This window comes from Dasypus novemcinctus, chromosome 5 (genome assembly GCF_030445035.2).
Source record: "Dasypus novemcinctus isolate mDasNov1 chromosome 5, mDasNov1.1.hap2, whole genome shotgun sequence".
Classification (NCBI taxonomy): Eukaryota; Metazoa; Chordata; class Mammalia; order Cingulata; family Dasypodidae; genus Dasypus; species Dasypus novemcinctus.
The window spans coordinates 23,392,790-23,414,081 of NC_080677.1; the positions used below are offsets into that span (position 1 = coordinate 23,392,790).

A 21,292-nucleotide genomic window follows, 5' to 3' on the forward strand; every position below is an offset into this window, starting at 1 on the left:
ATCTTAGTTTTTGGTGTATTTCAAAGTAAGTTGCAAACATTTATATACTTCAGCCCTAAATATTTTAGTATGCACCTGGAGTTTAATATTTGGTTACAGTTCTTTCTTTTCATTTTGGTTTTACAGATGAAAATCAAATACAATGAATATACACATCTTTGTTTATTAGAACAGTTGTAGGTATACAGAAAAATGATATAGAAAATACAGAGTTCCTATGTTTCCCCCACTCACACACAGTTTTCTTTATAAACCTTTTGCATTAGTGTGGTATTTTTGTTATTATTGCTGAAATAATATTATCATAATTATGTGAACTTTAGCCTACTGTTTACACTAGGGTTCATTCTTTGTGTCGTCCATTTCTGGGTTTTTTTGGTGTGTAATAACTTATACAGAACTTAAAATATCCCTTTTTATCCCTTTTCAAATATACAATTCACACTGTTATTTGTTAATTACATTTGCAAAACTGTGCCTCTATCACTATCATCCATTACCAAAACTTTTCCATCACCCAAACAGAAACTCGGTACCAATTAAACATTAATTCCCATTTCCCACCCCTACTTGACCCCTGGTAGACTGTATTCTAGTTTCTGACTTTATGAATTGAGATTCATACATCTTAAATGTACCATTTGATACACAAACCCTTATCAGGATTCAGACAATTACCATCCTTCCAGAAAATCCCCTCATCCTCTCCCTTATCCCCACACTCCCAGAGGAAACTCCTGTTGTGATTTTCTTCCACCATAGATTACCTTTGCTTGTTCTAGAACTTGGTATACATTGAGTCATACAGTATGCATACTTTCAAATAAGTCTTCTTTCACTCAGCATGATTTATTTTTTTCAAGATTTATTTTATTTATCACCCTCCCCCCCTCCCTTGTTTGAGCTTGCTTGTCTACTCTGTGTTCATTTGCTGTGTGCTTGTCTTCTCTTTAGGAGGTACCGGGAACTGAACCTGGGACCTCCCATGTGGGAGAGAGGTGCTCAATTGCTTGAGCTACCTCAGCTCCCTGATTTGTTCAGTCTCTCACTGTCTTCTTTGTGTCTCCTTGTTGCATCATCTTGTTGCATCAGTTCATCATGCCTGCCAGTCAGCTTGCTGTCTTGCCTATCTTATTGAGAAGGCACCAGAAACTGAATCTGGGACCTACCATGTGTTGGCGGGAGCTCAATCACTTTAGCCACATCCACTTCCCTCAGCATGATGGTTTTTAAAAAAAATTTTTCTCTCCTTCCCCCCGCCCTGCCCCAGTTGTCTGTTCTCTGTGTCCATTTGTTGCGTGTTCTTCTTTGTCCACTTCTGTTGTTGTCAGCAGCACGGGAATCTGTGATTCTTTTTTTGTTGCATCATCTTGCTGCATCAGCTCTCCGTGTGTGCGGTGCCATTCCTGGTCAGGCTGCACTTTCTTTCTCACTGGGCGGCTCTCCTTATGGGGCACATTCCTTGTGTGTGGGGTTCCCCTATGCGGGGACACCCCTGCGTGTGGCATGGCACTCCTTGCGCACATCAACACTGTGTGTGGGCCAGCTCCACACAGGTCAAGGAGGCCCTGGGTTTGAACCGCAGACCTCCCATGTGGTAGATGGATGCCCTATCCACTGGGCCAAGTCCGCTTCCCAGCATGATGTTTTAAAGATTCATTTAGACTCATAAATATATCAGAAATTTGTGTCTTTGTTTTACTGAGTAGTATTCCATTGTATGACTATACCTCAGTTTATTTAGCAATTCTTCTGTTAAAGGATATTGGGGCTATTTCCAAGTTTGGGCTATTATGAATAGAGCAGCAATTATTATTTTCATGCAAGTTTTTTTTTTTTAAGATTTTATTACTTATTTCTTTCTACCCCTCTGCCCCATGTTGTTTGGGTTTGCTGTGTCTGTTCGTTGTGTGCTTGTCTTCTTTTTGGAGGTACTGGAACTGAACCTGGGACCTCCCATGTGGGAGGGAGGCACCTAACTGCTTGAGCCACCTCCTGCTCTGTTCTGTTGTGTCTCTCATTGTGTTTTCCTCCTTGTGTCTCTTTGTTGCTTCATCTTGTTATATCAGCTCGCCATGCCAGCCCATCACGTCAGCTTGCTGTCTTGCTTGTCTTTTTTAGGAGGCACTGGGAACCAAACCCAGGAGCTCCTGTGTGGAGTTCAATCACTTGAGCCACATCTGCATCCCTGTACAAGTCTTTTTGTGGAAATGTTTTCATAGATCTTGGCTAAATACTTAGGAGTAGAATGGCTGGACCACAGGGTAGGTGTATGTTTAGTTTTATAAGAAACAGATCTGTTCCAAAGTAGCTGGGGACCAACGTAGTGGAAGAAGAGAGGATTCAGCGATCGTGTATTGAAGGCTAGGACTCAGGAATCTCTGAGAAGGAAGACTTATTATAACCAGCCGGACCCGGCAGACTCCTGTCCAAAAAGCTGAACCCTGAGTAGAGGTTTTAGGTTATTTTTATACCAGAGACACATGTTATGGGGCCAGGAGAGGTTTAGGGGTCAAAAAGCCTTTCTTTGTTAGATTTTTAGGGTTTAGCCATTTGTTTGAATACCAGCTAAGCTTGAATTAGCATATCGCCCACATTCTGGGTAAGCTTGAATTAACATATCGCCCACCCTCCAGGTAAGCTTGAATTAACATATTGCCCACATTTTGTCTGGATGTAACTTTTTTTTTTTAAGATTTATTTTTTTAATTTATTTCTCTCCCCTCCCCACCCCCAGTTGTCTGTTCTCTGTGTCCATTTGCTGCGTGTTCTTCTTTGTCCGCTTCTGTTATTGTCAGCGGCACCGGGAATCTGTTTGTTTTTGTTACATCATCTTGCTGTGTCAGCTCTCCGTGTGTGTGGCACCATTCCTGGGCAGGCTGCACTTTCTTTTGTGCTGGGCGGCTCTCCTTATGGGATGCACTCCTTGCGCGTGGGGCTCCCCTACGTGGGGGACACCCCTGCGTGGCAGGGCACTCCTTGTGTGCATCAGCACTGCGCATGGGCCAGCTCCACACGGGTCAAGGAGGCCCGGGGCTTGAACCACGGACCTCCCATGTGGTAGACGGACGCCCTAACCACTGGGCCAAGTCTACTTCCCTGGATGTAACTATGAATACACATTCAATCTACATTCTTTCTGAATACTTAAAGCCTCTAGGGCCTATATTACTTAATTGGCTTTCCAAACTAGGCACACTTGGATATAGAATTAGATAAGTTTGAATTCATGCACAAGCTATATCACCAATAATGTATAGAGTTCAGGCTGTTCCATATCCTCATAACATTTGCATTTGGTGGTGGTCTTTTTTTTTTTTTTTAAGCCATGCTTGTGGGAAGAAGTATCTCACTGTGGTTCAATTTGCACTTCCCTAATGATTAATGATATTGAGCATCTTTTAAAGTGCCTATGAGCCATTTATTTATCTTCCTTTATGAAGCATCTGTTAAGTCAATCCAAAGTGGTTTTTTCAAATTGCAGTATAGGAATTTTTTTTTAACATATTCTAGATCTTAATCTTTTGTGAGATATTTGCTTTGTAAATATTTTATACCAGCCTGTGGATTGACTTGGTATTTTATGAACACTGTCTTTTTATGAGCAAAAGTTTTAAACTTTGATGTAGCCTAATTTATCAATTTTAAAGACAGCTATTGCTTTTGTATCCTCTCTAAGAAACCTTTGGCCTATTACAAGTTGTGAAGATATTCTCCTATATTTTCTTCCAGAGCCTTTATACAGCTTTTACCTTTAGGTCTGTGATCACTTTTGAATTAATTTTTTTTGTGTACAGTGTGAGGAAGGGGTCAAGGTTTGCTTTCCCTTGGGTATCTAGTTCTTCCAGCATCTAATCTATTTTTTATATCATACTAATATGGCCTGTTCATGAATTCAAACTTATCTAATTCTATATCGAAGTATGCCTAGTTCCCGGAAAGCCAATTAAGTGATATAGACTCTATAGGTTTTGGATATTCAGGAAGGATGCAGACTGAATGTGTATTTGAACTCACATCCAGACGGAATGTGCAGGATATGTTGGTTCAAGCTTACCTGGAATGTGGGGGATATGTTAATTCAAGACCTATCTGGTACTCAGACAAACATTTAAAACTCTAAGAAACTAACAAAGAAAGTCCTTTTTGCATAAAAGCTCCATATTACTCCCCGCTCCTACATCCTCTGTGTAAAAGGGACTCAAAAATCCTATTCCAGGCTCGGCTTTTTGGACAGAAGTCCACCAGGCCCGGCCAGTCGTAATATATCTTCCTTCTCAGAGATTTCTCACGTCTTGGCCTTCAATACCACGATCTCCAACTTCTCTCTGCCTCAACAATACAATACACATTTTTGTAAGACCCCCTCAAATATTTTTCAGAACAAGCAGTAGGTAGATTCTGCCCAAAGGCAAGTGTATGCCCACAAGAGTCTTGTAGCCCTGTGATGGGCAATATTTCCCCAACAAACTCATATTCAAATAACCCTCCCCCCTCCCCCAAAAAGGGTTCTGTGTTGTCCTCTGGCCTTGGCCTCAGTACTCAATTTCTGGCCTCTCCCGTGACAAAAGGCTGCCATGCACTCACCTGCGCATGATGATGAGCCTGTTCCTACTGGTCCTTTAGAATTGTGGGGTGAGACAGGAAGATGCTTAGAATTGTCTCTTGGATCTGGAGTAGTCTCAATGGGTTTTCTTGACCTCAGGGCTTATCTTCAGTACTTTGAAGGATGTAAGTGCTAGAGGATGCTTTGATGTTGGGGAAGTTATTTCCTGATGAGATGTAGAGACATAGCAAAGCTGTGCTCTGCTTTTGGTAACTTGGATTCTGGTTTCTCACTCCTGAAAGGGTGCAAACAGCTACAGGCAGCCTGTCCTTTAGTCCCTTCTAAGTGGTATTTCCTGCCTTTACCCCCTTTGCTCAGCAGAGAGATTACACTGTGAATATGTGTATGTATGTATGTGTATGTGCAGTATGTGGTATGCATTTATGGATTTATTTATCAAAGTAATTTTTTCTGGTTATAAAAGTAATACAAGTTCATTACTTTCTCAGGTACTTTGATAATGTAAAAAAAAAACAAAACAAAAAACAGTATGAGGAAGAAAGTCCACATCAGCCACCATGTAACACCCAGAGATAAGCCATGGTTACACATTTGGTCAGCCTTGATTTTAAATCTCATCTATGCCTCTTACCAGCTTGAAACCTCTTTGAGTCTCATATCCCATCTGGGAAATGGGGGTAATACCTACTTCATGGACAAACTGTACAAAGGAAAGAAAATGTATGCAAAATCTTTGGCAAATAATAGATTCTTAATAAATTGAAGATCACTGAATGAGGCCATTGAAGTGGGTAGGGAGTGAGTGGGTGGTAGGGAAAGCATCCCATGTTCCTTTTGCCCCCCTTTTAAGTTCTATCATTGAGTTCTTGTAAAGGGGCATGAGGGAATTTGGGGAATGGCGAAACTCTTCTATTTCTTTTTTTTTTTTTTTTTTTTTTTTTAGGCATTTAAAACCAGTTTTCTTTGGTGTTTTGGATTAGCCAGTAGTTCGCAAAAAAACCTTTTTTTTTTTTTTTTAAGGCATTCTTCTATTTCTTGATTGTGATGGCGACTATGCAACTGTATGTGATTGTGAAAACTCATAGAACCATACACTTGAAAAGGTGAATTTTACTGGACATAAATTATACTTCAATAAACCTGACTCTTAAAGAATTCCTTAAAACAAAGTTTTAAAACTGTCATTGATTTTAAATTGGCCGTTTTAGCCTCTCTTAGAGTTCCCCTCCCAGCTTGTCTCTTTTCTAGACTCTTGAGACTACCTTCCTGACAGCATTTGAACGCTTACTTCACTCTCGTATAAATTGTCATACTGGATTCTTTGTTCCCTGTTTCCCAAGTTTGCTGCATATTTTGTTTCCCTCTTTTGAATTGAAGCTCTGTTGATCTAGGCCCAGCTGTGCTTAACAAACAGAACGTATAGCTGTTTCACTCGCCCTTTTTTGTGCCAGGAGAGGTCTGACCATGGCAACTAATTAATTATAGGGAATGAGGTAAGAGAAAAAGCTGATCCAGAGTCCTTGGACCCGTCGTTAAACAGCAGTCCTTTGAAATCGTCTAGATTGTTCCTACAACTCTGAACAGAGGACTTGGAACAAATTTTAGGCTTATAGATTCCTTTAAAACAGGTTCAGCTCTTTCCAGCATATGCTCACCATACCTCTTCAATTTCATGGGATAGTCTGGATTTCAAATATTCCATGCCAGGTTCTCCTTAAGATGTTCATATTCAGTAGAATAGATAATGTATTTTTTTCATAAAAATATAGCTGCCATAAATACAGTTACCAGTCTCATACATTAAATTTATCCATGTGTTCTTTATCTAGTCTTCCAGTGTTTACTGAGCATCTGCTATTGAGTACCAGGCTCCCTGGTAGACTCTGGAGAAACAGATAAATAATAATATTCTTGAAACGATAATGTTCGGTTTGGGGAATAGACAGGTTAAAAATGAATTCAGCTTCTGCAGAGAATAATTAAAAGCACACACAAAAAAATTGAAGGCAAGACCTGTACAATAGAATGTTCAGGTAGAAAGCGATTCATATATCATATAAATTACTGAAAAAAATTTCACTGTCTATAGTTATATATCTTAATTATATAAAGAATATAGATTTGTTTTCCAATACCAGTTTTAGTAAGATACCATTAGACTACTATGTACAAAACCACAGACACACTATTTACATACATGTATAATATTATGTACATATTTTAATAGGAGAGGTTGCGCTGTAGTCCCAGTACTACAGCTAGTACAACTTTTGGTTAGAAATCTTTCTCTATCTTGACAACAATGCCATTACTTCCAAAAAAGAACATTTAGTTTGTTGAGTTCTGCCAAATGCCAGGTAATTTGTACACTTCCTTCTGCCGTTTATACAACTCAGTAGAATAGGCATTGTTCTTCCCATTTTGTAGACTAGGTGGAAAGTGGGTTTTAGGGAGGGTAAATGCCTCACCCGGTGTCACCAGCTGACTGGAGGTGGAGGGAGATTTAATCCGCATCTGCCTGATTATAGCTCTCCTCAGAGCCACAAACAGCCCCTCATTGTTGCGACGCTTTTAACTTCGTATCTGGCACACATTCATTTAAATCTCCGCGGCCATCGGAAAAGAAAGGGAGAAAGGGGGAAGTAATTAGGATGCAGCTACTGCCAAAGCATCCCTTGTAATCCAATATTCTTGCACAGCCAGAGAGAGCCGTTTAAATGCAAATCTGGGGTGACACTCTGCTCCTCAGAACTGTTCTGTGGTTGGCGTTGATTTTATTTATTTTTCTTTTCAACTTTTTATTATGGAAATTTTAAAAATAAAATTTGATTGAAGTATATCACTCATACATGAACATATATAAACAATAAGTGTATAGTAAAATTTGTGAATTTACAAATCATTCTTATCATCATACAGGGCTCCCATATATCTCCCCACCACTAACACCTTGCATTGTTGTGAAAAAAATATGGAACATTTCATAAATTTGCATGTCATTCTTGTGCAGGGGCCATGCTAATTCTCTATATCATTCTGATTTTTTTTTCTTTTTTCTTTTTTTTTTTTAATGTTACATTAAAAAAATGTGAGGTTCCCATATACCCCTCACCCCCCTCACCCCACTCCTCTCACATCAACAACCTCTTTCATCATCCTGGCACATTCATTGCATTTGGTGAATACATTTTGGAGCACTGCTGCACCATATGGATAGTGGTTTACGTTGTAGTTTACACTCTCCCCCAGTCCACCCAGTGGGCCATGACAGGACATACAATGTCCCGCATCTGTCCCTGCAGTACCACCCAGGACAACTCCAAGCCCTAAAAATGCCCTCCCTCCCCTCCCCCCGCTATGATATCTCTTCTTCCGTTTCCCTACCCTCAGCAGCTACCGTGGCCACTTTCTCCACATCAGTTCTACAATTTCTTCCATTACTAATCACAATATTTCCATAGCAGAATATCAGTAAGTCTGCTCTAATCCATACTCTATTTCGCCATCTGTGGACCCTAGGATGGTTATGTCCACTCCACCTCTATATCGAGAGGGGGCCTTAGATTCCACATGGATGATGGATGCAATTCTCCTGCTTGCAGTTGTAGGCACTCTTGGCTCCCTGATGTGGTGGTTGACTTTCTTCACCTCCCTGTTAGCCGGCTAGGGTAAGTCCAATAAACCAGACAGTAGGAGTTGCAAGTCTGCTGAGGCTCAGGGCTTGGTTGTCACAAGAACAGTCCAGAGATTCAGGTCTCCTGAGTATATACCAACCCTGGCGCCAACCACAGGTCCAGCAAAAGTAACAGAAGAGGCATGTGCAGAAAGGTCATATCTGAGTCCAACTCCATCAAACTCAGGAACACAATCTCCAAAGTGGGGCCAATTGACATGGCACTGAACTCCAGAGTCATCTGCCATGACCATAGAAATGGTGGGTCTCTGTAGCCCTCAGGAGAACCATTACTGGGCTTCTATCTACTTTGGCTGTCTCTGAGACCCTGCTGAGGTGTGCATAAGCATTACCCCTATGATGACCTTCCAACTCTTTTTTGGAGACTCATAGCCGTATAAATGCATTTGTCCTTTCCATTTCCCCCTTTTATCCAACATCACAAAGCAGTTTTTAACACCTGATATTACATGTAGGCTGAGATATTCTGCTGATCTGAGTTGACCTTTTTATTCAAGGTCTTTTTCTAGTTACATTATCAGCTGGTGCTTGGTAGTAATCCCTTGGCACCAGGGAAGCTCATCCCTGGGAGTCATATCCCATGCTGGGGGGGGGGGGGGGTTGGTAATGCATTTACATTCTGAGTTTGGCTTAGTGAGTGGCCACATTTGAGCAACATGGAGTCTCTCAGGAGGTAACTCTTAGGCACCCTGCAGCTCTAGGCCTAGTTCATTTTTCAGGGGCACAGGCTCATAATTGTAGCCATCAGTATCAAGGGCTCATTGTTGGACCATCTGTCTTTATTGGTCTTTGCCATTGCTCTAGGGGTTTTGTTGCTGTTTCATTGGGGAGTGTGATAGATCTCCCCTGGCTAGGAACTCAGCACTCCCTCAGTTGTCATTTTTAACTGAAACCACTATGAAAATATCCAAACATTTTTATGTACCCTGTATACATGCCCTAGAGAACTCCCTCCCAACCATGTGCCCCCTATCAATAACACCCCACACCAGTGTTCCTCCCCTGCCATAGTTGAACCTCTCTGTGGTCCGAAACGTCTTTAAAAATGAAACTTAATATATTGCCAGTTTCCATTAATAGTAAAATGGAATATAGTGATGGGTTTAAAGGTTAAATATAGAATAATATTAATTTAGAAAAATTAAATAAAGTAAAAATAAATTGGGGTATCGGTATCAAAAAATGAAAAAATGAAAAAACTTTGTTTTTGACGTTTTGCCGTTCATCATTGCTATAGGTATTGTCCTGTATGTACAGTGGCAAGGTAATTTCTTCCATTTATTCCTCAGTGTCTACATCCTTTCTTTTTTTTTTTTCTTTTTCCTACTTATTAAGTTTGTCTTCACAAAAGGTTTAGATCGCAGTAATTCACATATACAATATAGGGTACTCCCACATATCCAACATCAAACACTTTGTCCCTTCACCAGCAATGATCTTTTTACATGTTCATATTATATTTGCTGCAGCTGATGTACAGATATTGAAACAATAGCTTTCAAACATGGTTCCATTTGGGTTTACATTATAGTTTATATTTTAGACCATATAATTTTCTAAATTTTTAATTATCTTATGTTTTACATTACGGTTTACATTTTAGCCTATAGACTTTTATACATTTTGGGTGTAATTAAACATGTCCTGTGTCCATCATTGCATGACTTGTGGAACACTTCCATTGCCCTACAGTTATGCTGATTGCATCTCTTCAATATCTCTTTCCCCCTCCCCTCAGGGCCCACAGTGACCATCAATCTTCATTACTTAAAGAACCATATTCAGAGATACTTGCAACAATGTTGAGGGCTTGACATACTCGACTGCCCTGACCCATTGGGAGCCACCAATTCTCTCGAGAGATACAATTCCCTCTGTTTGAGAACATCAGTCCTCCCCAGGATGTGGGTACACCTTCATTCTCGTTGTATGGGTCTCCATCCAATGGTATAACCCACTATGACAAAATGAGCACTCACACACTCCCTAGAAGCCTGACCTGTGTCAGAAGACCCCCCTTAAGCATCTTAAACAAGTAACCTTCCATATTATATTTTCTAAAGCATTTTCTCAACATTATAGTTTCAACCACATACCTTACAATCTCCTATGTTCAAATGTTCCCCCAACCCCACCCCCCTGATTTCTTGGGCCATCTGAACCATCCTCCCAACCCTAGCCCCCCTCAAGCCCACAAAGCCCCACCCAAAGGTATCCCTATGGCCCCATTTTATCCCTTCCCTGTACAACTGCTTACCTCCAGCTTATCATAGACTTCACCCATGTAGGTGTCAGCTCGCAACCTTCCTCTACCCTCCAACTTCCTTTAAGCCTATCATCCAGTCTCTAGCTCTCTGAGACAGCTTGGCTTACTTATTTCATATCAGAGAGGTCATGTAGTATTTGTCCTTCAATGCCTTCCTATTTATGCAGCGTCATCGAGCCTCACTCTCCCCAGGTGCCTCTGCAGCCAAGCTGACCTCTTTCCATCTCCATACTCTCTCCTGCCCTGGGCCTTTGTGCCTGCAGCTCCCTTGGCCTAGAAGATTCCTTGGAGCCCTCTGCCTGTCTCTCCTACCCACACCCTCAGCACACTGTGGCCTCCTTCAGAAAGCGTGTTCTGGTCCTTCAGGGAGGCTCTCAGCCTGCTGTAATTTACAAATAGATGCACTGGATTCTTTGGCAATGTCTCCTCCAGGAGAGAGTTGTAGGAGGGCAGGGCTGCTGCCGTTTTCTGGCACAGAGTAGTTCCTCAAAAATAATTGTTGAGAGAAGGACTCCTTCAGATCCCACGAGATCCTATACTCTCAGTAGGACCTCTGACTTTTCCTCCCTAGTCCTGTATTGAATGATATACCTGGCTGTTTGATTTTTGCCTTCACCAGAGGGACCCAGGAAGGCAGGATCCACAATAACTCTCCTCACCATTGTGAGCTTAGCAAAGTGCTGGCCCAGAGTATGCCCTCAATAATTCTTTGTTGGATGGACAAGCTCAGGGCCTTAAAAGGGAGTGATTCAGAAGTCAGAGTGCATAGTAGTCACAGTTCTCTAGGGAAACAGAACCAACAGGATGGATATATATATATAAAAGATTTTTATGGGAATTGTCTTGTGTGATTCGGGATGGGCATTTCCTAATTCTGTAGGGCGGGCCACAAGCCGGGAACTCCAATGAAGGTTTTCAGTGAATGCCCCAGGAGAAGCTGGCTGCCCGAAGTAGAGATGGAAACTCTCCCTCTGACTGCTGAAGTCATCACTTCTTTTAGAGCCTTCAACTGATTCAATGAGATGTCTCTCATTTTTGAAGGCAATCTCCTCAGTTGATTGTAGATGTAATTAGCCATAGATACATCTTACCAATGATTTAAACCCACAATCTATCCCCACAGTCACAATCAGGCCAGTGTTGGCTTGACCAAACAACTAGACACTATAATTTAACTAATTTGACTTGTGACCTTAACCATCACAAAAACCTACAAAAAGTGGCTGATTACTAATTCAAATTCGTATTAACTTAATAAGTCATTTCATAGTATTATTAGCACATTCCAAGTTGAATAAAACATTATTGCAGGATTGGATGTGGCTCAAGCTATTGAGCTGTGCCTCACACGTACAAGGTGATCCCCAGCCCTCGTTACCTCAAAAAAACATTATTGCTACAAATAATGCCCAAAGAAACCCTTTACTCTTGCCCAAAGCCCCTTCCTGTAAGACAATTAGCTCTCTAGCCAGTGAAGGTAAATTACTTCTGTTCTAGGCAGAAGCAGACTTCCCAGGATATGCTTCCTACACTTTAGGGTCCCTCACCTGTAGAAAACCTTCTGAATCCCTGGGAGGTATCCTAGCAAGTATGTATACCATATGTTCTTGTAAAACTAGCCACAGTAGAATATTTTAATCACAGTCAGTTAAGGCCACGCTCTTTCCACTCCACCTTGCCTTCTGTCACACTGTCAGTGGGATTGGAGAGGCCATGGACATCTCAGGGCTCTGCCGAAGGGGATGTTGAATTGGAGACACATTTACTTTGACCTTAGTGGGGTATGTTCCTGTGATTTTCAGATTCTTCTCTGTATAGTTAAGTTGATGCTACAGTCCCAGTGTCAGGATGGCTTCTGGGAATCCCTCTGCTGCCCACTGTGACAATTCCCCCGGTGTTGTGATACCAAGGCGGTGGCCAGAAGCAACGAGGGTCCTTCTGAGAATCACTCGTTCTGGTGCTGTAGGCAGCAGGGGCCCTCAATGGCGGCTTCCCTGCAATCCACATACTTCCCGATTTCCTGAAAATGGCGTCTTGATCTTCACTTCCCCCATTCGTCCAATGGTGATGTCAGCCTCTAATTTCCTGACTTTCCTGAAAGAAAGACTTCTCTTTTCCTGACTGAGCTCTGATGGGGGCACAAAGGTCTGCCTGTGGCATCAGCACAATCGTCGTGGCAGAGCCGTCTTCTCTGGCACGTTCCATGGCAGGCACCCCTCTGCTTCCTCATCCTTCCGGTGCGCCCTTATGGAATGTGACTCTTGGACCCTACCGGCCAAGAGGCTCACTGCTCTCTCCTCAAGACTCAAAACAAACCCCTAGAAGTGTGCCCTGGAAAAAATAGACCATCGGGAAGACAGCAGAGTGAGAAGGAGGCAGGGGAAAGAAGAAAAGGGGAAGAAGGCTAAAGGTAGCATGATTAAGGAAGACGATGATGAGGGGACGGATGGCTGAGAAAGATGCAGGGAAGAGGACAAGTCTGAGCTCTTGCTTTGCGAAATACATGTGTATTGATTCAGGTAACAATAACAGTGATAACGGGCCACGCTTATGCAGAGTTGGTTACACGTCACCTCCAAGAAAAGCACATCACGAGTATCATCTGTCACCTGGATCAGTGCAGTAGCTTCTAACTGGTTTCCCTACTTCCACCCTCATTCTCCTGGGTCTATTTTCAACCCAGCAGCCAGAGTGAGCCTATTACAAAGCGAGTCAGATCATGTCACTTCTCTGCTCAAAATCCTGCGGGCTCAAAATGCTTTGACCTCATCTCCATCCACTCTCCCACCACCCTCGGTTCCAGCCACACTCTATCCTCATACACACAAGGCCAATTCCTGCCTCAGGGTCTCTGTGCAGGCTGTTCCTTCTGCCTGGAAGGCTGTCATCTGCCAAGTCACCTTCTCATTGAGACCCTTCTTGGTCACTCCATCCCAAATGGCAGCCCTCTCCAATGCTCCCTAGCCGCTTTCTCTTCTAATATAATAGATAATCTATGCATTTATTTTTGGCGTCTATCTTCTTCCACCAGAACGTGAGCTCCAGGGCAGGGATTTTGGTTTGCTCACTGCTGCATTCCCCTCTGCAAGAATAGCTGGAGCATGGTAGGAGGAGCGTACTGAATATTTGTTAGAGAAACGACCTCATGAGGTAGGTGCTATTATTAAGCACATTTTATAGATGGTAAGACTGAGGCTTACAGGTGTTGAGCAACTTGCCCAAGATCACATGGTTCTGTGGAAGAGCTAGTGTTGAATTCTGCTCTGTTTTGAAAGTCTGTGCTCATCTACTTCGCTGGACAACCTTCCTCTGGATACAACAGGCTGAGCTCAGCCAGTAGAAATCGTTTCTCACCCTGGCCTTTCTTTTATGGTTAACCAGACTGCTAGACCTTCAAAAGACCTTCCTGAGTCACAAAGTATTCATTGACAGAAAGGAATAAAGAACAAAATCATAATGCACACACCATGTGGGGAAGTGAAAGAAGAGCTTTATGCCCATTTGGTTAAGGACAGAAATATCCTCGCCTGGCTCGGTGTCTGCCGTGGGGTGTATGCTGTGCGAAGGGGCTGCCTCCTCAATGCAGAACCACCCACAGGCAGCCCAAGCACAGGTTTGGGGCTACCAGCAAAGTAGGGACATCAAAATCTTGAGAAAAACATTATCTGGGTAATAGCTTGCTATTTTCAAGGCCATATAAAAGAAGTCACCTTAGGAAAAAAATCAGAACTTTGCCGGACTTCCATGCAGGTATTTGACAGATGGCATCATTTCAATATTAAATTACAGATGGGGAACATCATCACTTTTTCATAACTCAGAGCTTCTAAAGGTCTTATCTGGCCCTGCCAATCCTGGCTTTTGAGTGCAGTGGACTCATTTTGTCTATTATTTACTTAAAAAATAAAACATGGGAAGTGGATGTGGCTCAAGGTGCCATCTACTACGTGGGAAGTCTGTGGTTCAGTTCCTGATGCCTCCTATAGAAGACAGTGAGCTGGCACGATGGGCAGGTGCAGCAAGCTGACACAAGAGACACAAGAAGAAAAAACATAATGAGAAACATAACAGAGCAGGGAGCAGAGGTTTCCAGGGCCTGGCCTCCTAAAGAAGATGAGCTAGATAGTGAGCGGATGCAACAGGCAGGCACAACAAGCTGACTCAAGAAGATGATGCAATAAGAGACACAAGAAGAAAAACATAGTGAGGAACGCAACAAAGCAAAGAACAGAGGTGGATCAAGCGATTAGGCACCTCCCTCCCACATCGGAGGTCCTGGGTTCAGTGTCTGGTGCCTCTTAAAGAAACGACAGCGATGAACAGATACAGCAAGTACAAACAATGAGGAGGTGGGAGAAGTAAATGAATAAAAATAAAAAATAAAAAAATAAAAATAAAATAAAATAAATTAAAACAGCGTGTATAGGGAAGTGGTTGTGGCTCAACTGACAGAGTGTCTGCCTACCCTATAGGAGGTCCAGGGTTCAGTACCCAGGGCTTCCTGACCCATGTGGCGAGCTGGCCCATGTGCAATACTGCTGTACACAAGGAGTGCCATGGTGCATAGGGGTGCCCCATGTGCAAGGAGTGTGCCCCACAAGGAGAGCCACCCCGTGCAAAAAAAGTGCAGCCCCCCAGGAGTGGTGCTGCACACACAGAGAGCTGATGCAGCAAGATGATGCAACAAAAAAAGCAACACAGTTTCCCAGTGCCACATGATAGGAATGCAGGCAGACACAGAAGAAAACACAGCAAATGGACAGAAAGAGCAGACCATGGAAGTGGGGAGGAGGAGAGAAATAAATTTTAGAAATCTTTAAAAAAAACAAAAAACCCCAAAACAGCATGTATGCATGTGGGTTTCCCTTAGGTAAATGGGGTAAGGATACTTTGATCCCTGAGGGATCAAAGTGATGTTTTGGGAGAGGCCTGGTCTAACTCTGTTATTTTAACATTGGGGTTGAAAGTCTGAAGAGCTCCTCTTCCTCCTTTAACATCTCTGATGATGTCACCTTCTTTGTGACGCCTTCCCTGTCCACTTTCACCTCTCCCCAGGCAATTTCTTCCTCTTCTGTGCTACAGATATTATTATATTTATCATATCACATCATAACCGTTTGTAGTGACTTCTGATCCCCTGCTAGGCTTAGAGCTGCTGGAGGTTAAGGGCTCACGGTGTATTCATTTTCGCCTTATTCATCTTTGTGTCTAGCACAGTGTCTAGAACATTCTGAAGGCCCCCAAATCCTTTGCTGAAGGCAATTGAATCCAGACTCTAAAAGAACATCTAAAAAAAAGATGTTCTTTGGTGAATGCCTTCATAAGGACTAATTGTTTGCGGCCAGAGCTCTGGAGCCCTTCACTTCTCTTCGGACATTCTTTGCCCGGCAGCTGAGTGACTCACAGCAGGAAGAGGAGGCTTTGCTGCTAAACCATCCCTGAACACCTCCCCCACCATGCCCACCCCCACCCCCGGAAAAAAATGACAAAAACAAAACAAAACAGACTTGAGATACTTTGGGCTGTCTGGACCCATTGCGTCACTTCTCTGAGTATTGGTTCCTTTTTTTTTTTCTTCAGAAGTCATGAATTCAACTAGGAGATCTGAGTTTCCTTCAGGCTCTAACATCTAGTGTCTTTGGTCCTACTCCCATGCAATAATCAGCTGGTAAACCCTGCCCTCTTCCCACCGTCTGCAGAACCAGTCAGGCCTGGGTACCTAGGAACAGGACCTGCACCCACACCGGGCCCTTTGAGCTGCTGTTTTGTGAAGCTCTTTTTGCTGGGAGTGCATTTCTCCTAGAACATTCCATGCTCTGCTGTCGACCTCCAAGCTACAGCTGCACCCTTCATTCTGTGGATTAAGCCTGCTCTTAACGGCCTTTTTAACCAGATTTCTTCTCTATAAAGTAAGTTGAGAACACTGCAAAGACCCGATTCTATTTATATATTTTATTTTAAATTACATATGCCAGGCTTTTGTCTGTTTGATCTCAGATCTATTCTTCACCATCTTCTATGCTGTGCTTTCCATCACTGGGAACTACGTTTGCCAGGCTCTCCAAAGAGAGCCAATGGTGGAACATAGGGAGATGGGAGAGGGGTTAGGCCAGGCTTTTTCTTCTCCTTGTCCCTGCTTCAGATGGTGTCTGGCAACATCTTGTCCATATTTCCAGTCCCTCTCTCTATGGTTCCAGCTTTAGCCTTGTAGGGCTACTGCGGTGTCAGCTCTTCCAGGAAGCCCTGGTCCCTGGGCTCTGCAACGCTGCCTCCTCCCTTTGGCCCTTTGACCATAGGGTTGATAGTGGTTTCCTGCTGTTGCTAATATAGCCGTTCCCCTGTTTAGCCTCTCGACTCTTCCATCACTGCATGAATGTCACCTAGAGTGGACCCTGATGAAAACACGGTGAATGTGTGTATATATCACATGTATGTATGGAAAATACATCTAGGTATGAAGATACATAGAAGAAGATCTGGAAGTTTACACATGAAATTGTGGTTTTAAGACAGGGAAAAAGAGTAGGACTAGGTTAGCGATGAGTTGTGAAGGGAGACCATAGCTTTAAAAAAAAACGTTTTATTGAGGCCAAGTTTATATATAAATGAAACTGTAATTTTTATATGTGGGTAATTATTATTTGAAATTGTTTACAATGAGCATACCTTCAATATTGTTTACATAACATTTAAAAACAAGTCACTAAAAAAATATTGAGTGGAAGTGGGAAGACTGCAGCCACACATCAAGTGCTTTAGCCCAAGCCTGGAGAAGATACCAACATTCATTCACTCAAGACATACTTATTATTTACTGTGTGTCAGGCACTGTGCTTGGCACTGGGGGGGGGTCCTATCAGTGAACCACACGGATGTGGTCTCTTACCATATTATCTGCAGTTATTAAATACAAAATTATGTCAAACATTAACTAATCGTAAGTATTACGAAGAATTAAATCGGGCAGGAAAGATGTAATGTCGTCAGGGAAGGTTCTTCTGAGGAAGTGACTTCCCAGCTGATCCCTAAAGGATAAGCAGATAAAGCTGAGTCACTGGAGGGAAATGAATCCACAGTATGGACGGTCAGCCCGGGCAGCCACTGATTGCTTCCCTGGTTCCTGTTCTCAAGGAAGCTGTACTATCAAAAGCGAGTTTGCTGGACGTTTTTTCTCCCCAGGACCCACTGTGGGATACAGTTGTGCAGAGATTCTGTGAGAGTGGTCTTCTCATGCGGCAGCTACGTTGCCCACAGGGGTGGACCCATTGTTGGCTCCCCAGGGGGCTCTAGATGAGAGGAGAGGAAGCCAGTGCTCTGTGTCCCGTGGGAGTTAACAGGGCTGGTTTTGGAGGTGGCTCAAGAGCTAAGGATACCCGAGGTCAGCAAAGTAACAAAGGTCCTGATGTCCATCAGCCACCTCATGCTTTGATGGGGACAACTGACATTTTCTCCATCTTAACTAGAGTTGTGAGCACATAAATGCCCAAGACAAGTCCCCAGCACGTCTTTCAGCCATATTTCCACTTCTAAGTTCTTCTTATAGAGAAATGTTACCACTCCCACTGCTTGTGGTAAAAGCAGCCTGTATCAATCAGGGTTTTCCATATATATATATATATATATATATATATGCTCATATATAGTACATATACCGCCACACATACACCCATGTATATGTACTATATATACATAAATGTATAATATATACATACAAATACATATATGAGATTTATTTATTTTAAGGAGTTGGCTCATGTGATTGTGGGGGCAGGCAAATCTGAAATTTTAAGGCAGGACCCCAGGCTTGAAACGCAGGCAGAATTTGAAGCTGGTGTCTTGAGGCTGAATTTCTTCTTTGCCAGGAAACTTGTTTTTTCTCTTCAGGCCTTCAACTGATTGGTTGAGACCAACCCACATTATCAGTGGTACTCCGCTTTACTTAAATCAACAGACTTTAGACATAAACCACATCTACAAAATACCTCCATAGCAACACCTAGATTAGTGTTTGATCAAATAACTGGGTACTAAGCCTAGCCACACTGACACATTAAAAAAAATCAAATCAACCATCACGTTACCCATTATGCAAGTTTCATTTTTGCCAAGCTCTGTGTTTTATTCTTTCTGTATAATCTAATTCAAAATTTCTGCCTGTATCTCAGTATTTCCTATTCATAGACATTTTGAAGGAGCACCTTAACCGCAACCACAGATTAGTTCCAGCTTGTCCTGACTATGTGTAAAAATCAGGTTGCTTTTCCTTTTATTGCCCAAAAACTATAAAGGTAACAACGTCATGTTAGCGTGCCTTCAGTGTCCTCCAGCTATTTCTGGGCGTCTCCAACAGGTGTGTCATTTGCGCTTGGCTTCCACACCAGCTGCCATAACCACACAGAATCCACCTGGTCTTCTCTCCTGCTCCGGCTCCTTCAGGTCTGCTTCCTGCAGGGCCAATTGGAAAACCTCAGTGCTATCACTCTCTCTCGTGGAAACAGCGCTGATCGCGCCAAGGACACCATCTCTCCCAGCGCTGCGATGCCCACCAGCCCTCGGGCTGTCAGAGCCCAGGGATTTCATGCACAGGCAGAGAAAACGGTCTCTTTCTTCCATCTCCGAGCTCCGCTGTATCACCAGGGAACAGAAGCCACGCTGCTTGAGACTGGAGAACCACAAAGGTTCCTCACGAAGAGTTACACCACTCTAACCCTCACCCCTCAAACCTTTGGGGCTTTCAACCAAGGTCAAAGAACTAGATGGAGACAGAATTGGTACTCTGCTCTAACCTTCTGCCTTGATTTTAAGTCATCCTAGCAACTATATTGGTTCTACTCCTCAGGTCACGAAACAAAATCTTCCAAGCTTACCCAGTAGAGGCAAACAGCTCTACAGTGCCTGGGGGCGGGGTGGGCTGTGTCCATGCCAGTTGATGCTAACCATCCAAAAAAAGGCTGAACCAGCGAAAATATATTTTATCTAGTACTTATGCATTTTAATTCACTCTAATAATGGTTTTAAATAAATTCTCATGAGAAATGCCCCATGGAACACACATGTACATTTTGGTCATCTAATCTCACAAGATCTGCACGGCTGAGAACTCGTTCATCATGGACACCAAACAAGAGAGTTCCTCCAAAATTCTCACGGAAGTCTCAGTGTTGCAGCTGTGGTTTTTAAGAGCAAGGCCTGCGGTTTAACAAGGCCCTTGACTGTGTGAGGCCCAGGTTCACCTGACTGAGCTTCCACTGTTTCCTGGTGAAACCCGTGATACTGAGAACAGGTCAGGGTGAGACATTTGCCATTCTTTAAAACTCATTGTGCACCCTCCGTTAGGGGATTTGGGGAATATTTTTTTAAAGTATAAAACAGTCTCTCTGGAGGCTTATAATCTAAAACAAAATGATTATTTCGTGAGCACAGCCAGGCATGGATTTACTCTTTGCATGGGTTATCTCACTGAATCCTCCAGACGGTGGAAGTCACTGCTGTCCTCATCTTACTAAGGAGGAAGCTGACACTTAGAGACTCTTGAGTGACTTGTTCTACTTGCTCTAGGACACAGCAGTCAGGATTCAGACCCTGGAAGCCAGATTCCTTACTCTCTGCTCTTAGCCACTGCACTGTCCCCTGCTTCCGTTAAAATCCTAGGACCTTGACCGATCAGATTTCCCCGTGGTACATACTTAATTTAAACATTGCAAAATATGTACAATGGCTTCTTCACTGACTGACAAAAATTCCAAGAGTAATCTCACCAAATTACAATGTTCTAGGTTTCTGGTAGAAATTTGGGCTAAAAAGCTTTAAATCCTTTTTAAAAATTGATCACCATAAGCTTATAAATAAACTCAGAATGAGAGGAAGTTGTTTTTTTTTTTTTTTTAACTAAAGAAACTAAGATGTTCAGGTATTTTAAAATGCAGATTGTAGTAACTAGCAGCTATTTTTCTAAACGTGATAATATGGACATTTATTTCTAATAATAATAACAGTGAGACATTGTTTCTTTGTGGAGAGATTAAACAAAAATAAAAACCATGGCAAGGTTCTCATAATTATGTAATAGGTTTAAAGTTCTCCTTGGGGGTGGAGGGTGGTTGCTTGATATTGCCTGAATACATCAAGAACCCTCGTTAGGTGAAAAGAGAGAACGCAGAGAGCAGATGTTGCTCAAGCAGGTGAGCACCTGCTTACCACATGGGACATCCTGGGTTTGGTTCCAGGTGTCTCCTAAAAACAAAAAAACAACAAACAAACAGACAAACAAACAAAAACAACTCAGGGGAGCTGGTGTGGCTCAGTGGTTGAGCACCAGCTTGTCATATTTGAGGTCCTGGGTTCAATCCCCAGCTCCGGTGCCTAAAAAAAGAGAGAGAGAAAGAGAAAACACAGCACGGCATAGTGGCTGAGAGTGTGGATGCTGGAGTTCAAATCCCAGGGTCACCACTTACTAGCTGGGTGACCTTGGGCAAATTACTCAACATGTCTGGGCCTGAGTTTCCTCATCTGAAAATCAGATCAACATTACCTACCTGGTAGGGTGGTTGAGAGAGTAAATAAGTTGATGTATGTGAAGAGTTTAGCACAGTGAGGGGCATGTGGGAAGCTCTATATTAGGGTTTGCTGACATTACAGATTCATGTCTGCAGACTTGGGTTTTGAAAACCGGTGATGTTGCATGGCACATTAATTGTAAATGGGCACACTGATTTTTGAAAAACATATTTGGGAATCTAATTGGAAGATATTTGCATTCTAAAGT

General features: G+C 42.7%; 1 non-coding gene and 1 pseudogene across 1 annotated transcript; one reads left to right on the top strand and one right to left on the bottom strand.

Annotated features, from left to right (window-relative positions):
* Positions 1-7,532: 7,532 nt before the first annotated feature.
* Positions 7,533-7,618, bottom strand: LOC111763842 (U6 spliceosomal RNA; annotated as a pseudogene).
* Positions 7,619-20,816: 13,198 nt separating this feature from the next.
* TRNAD-GUC (transfer RNA aspartic acid (anticodon GUC)) lies at positions 20,817-20,888 on the top strand. Its single transcript has one exon. It is a non-coding gene; the product is annotated as a tRNA-Asp (tRNA).
* Positions 20,889-21,292: the final 404 nt, after the last annotated feature.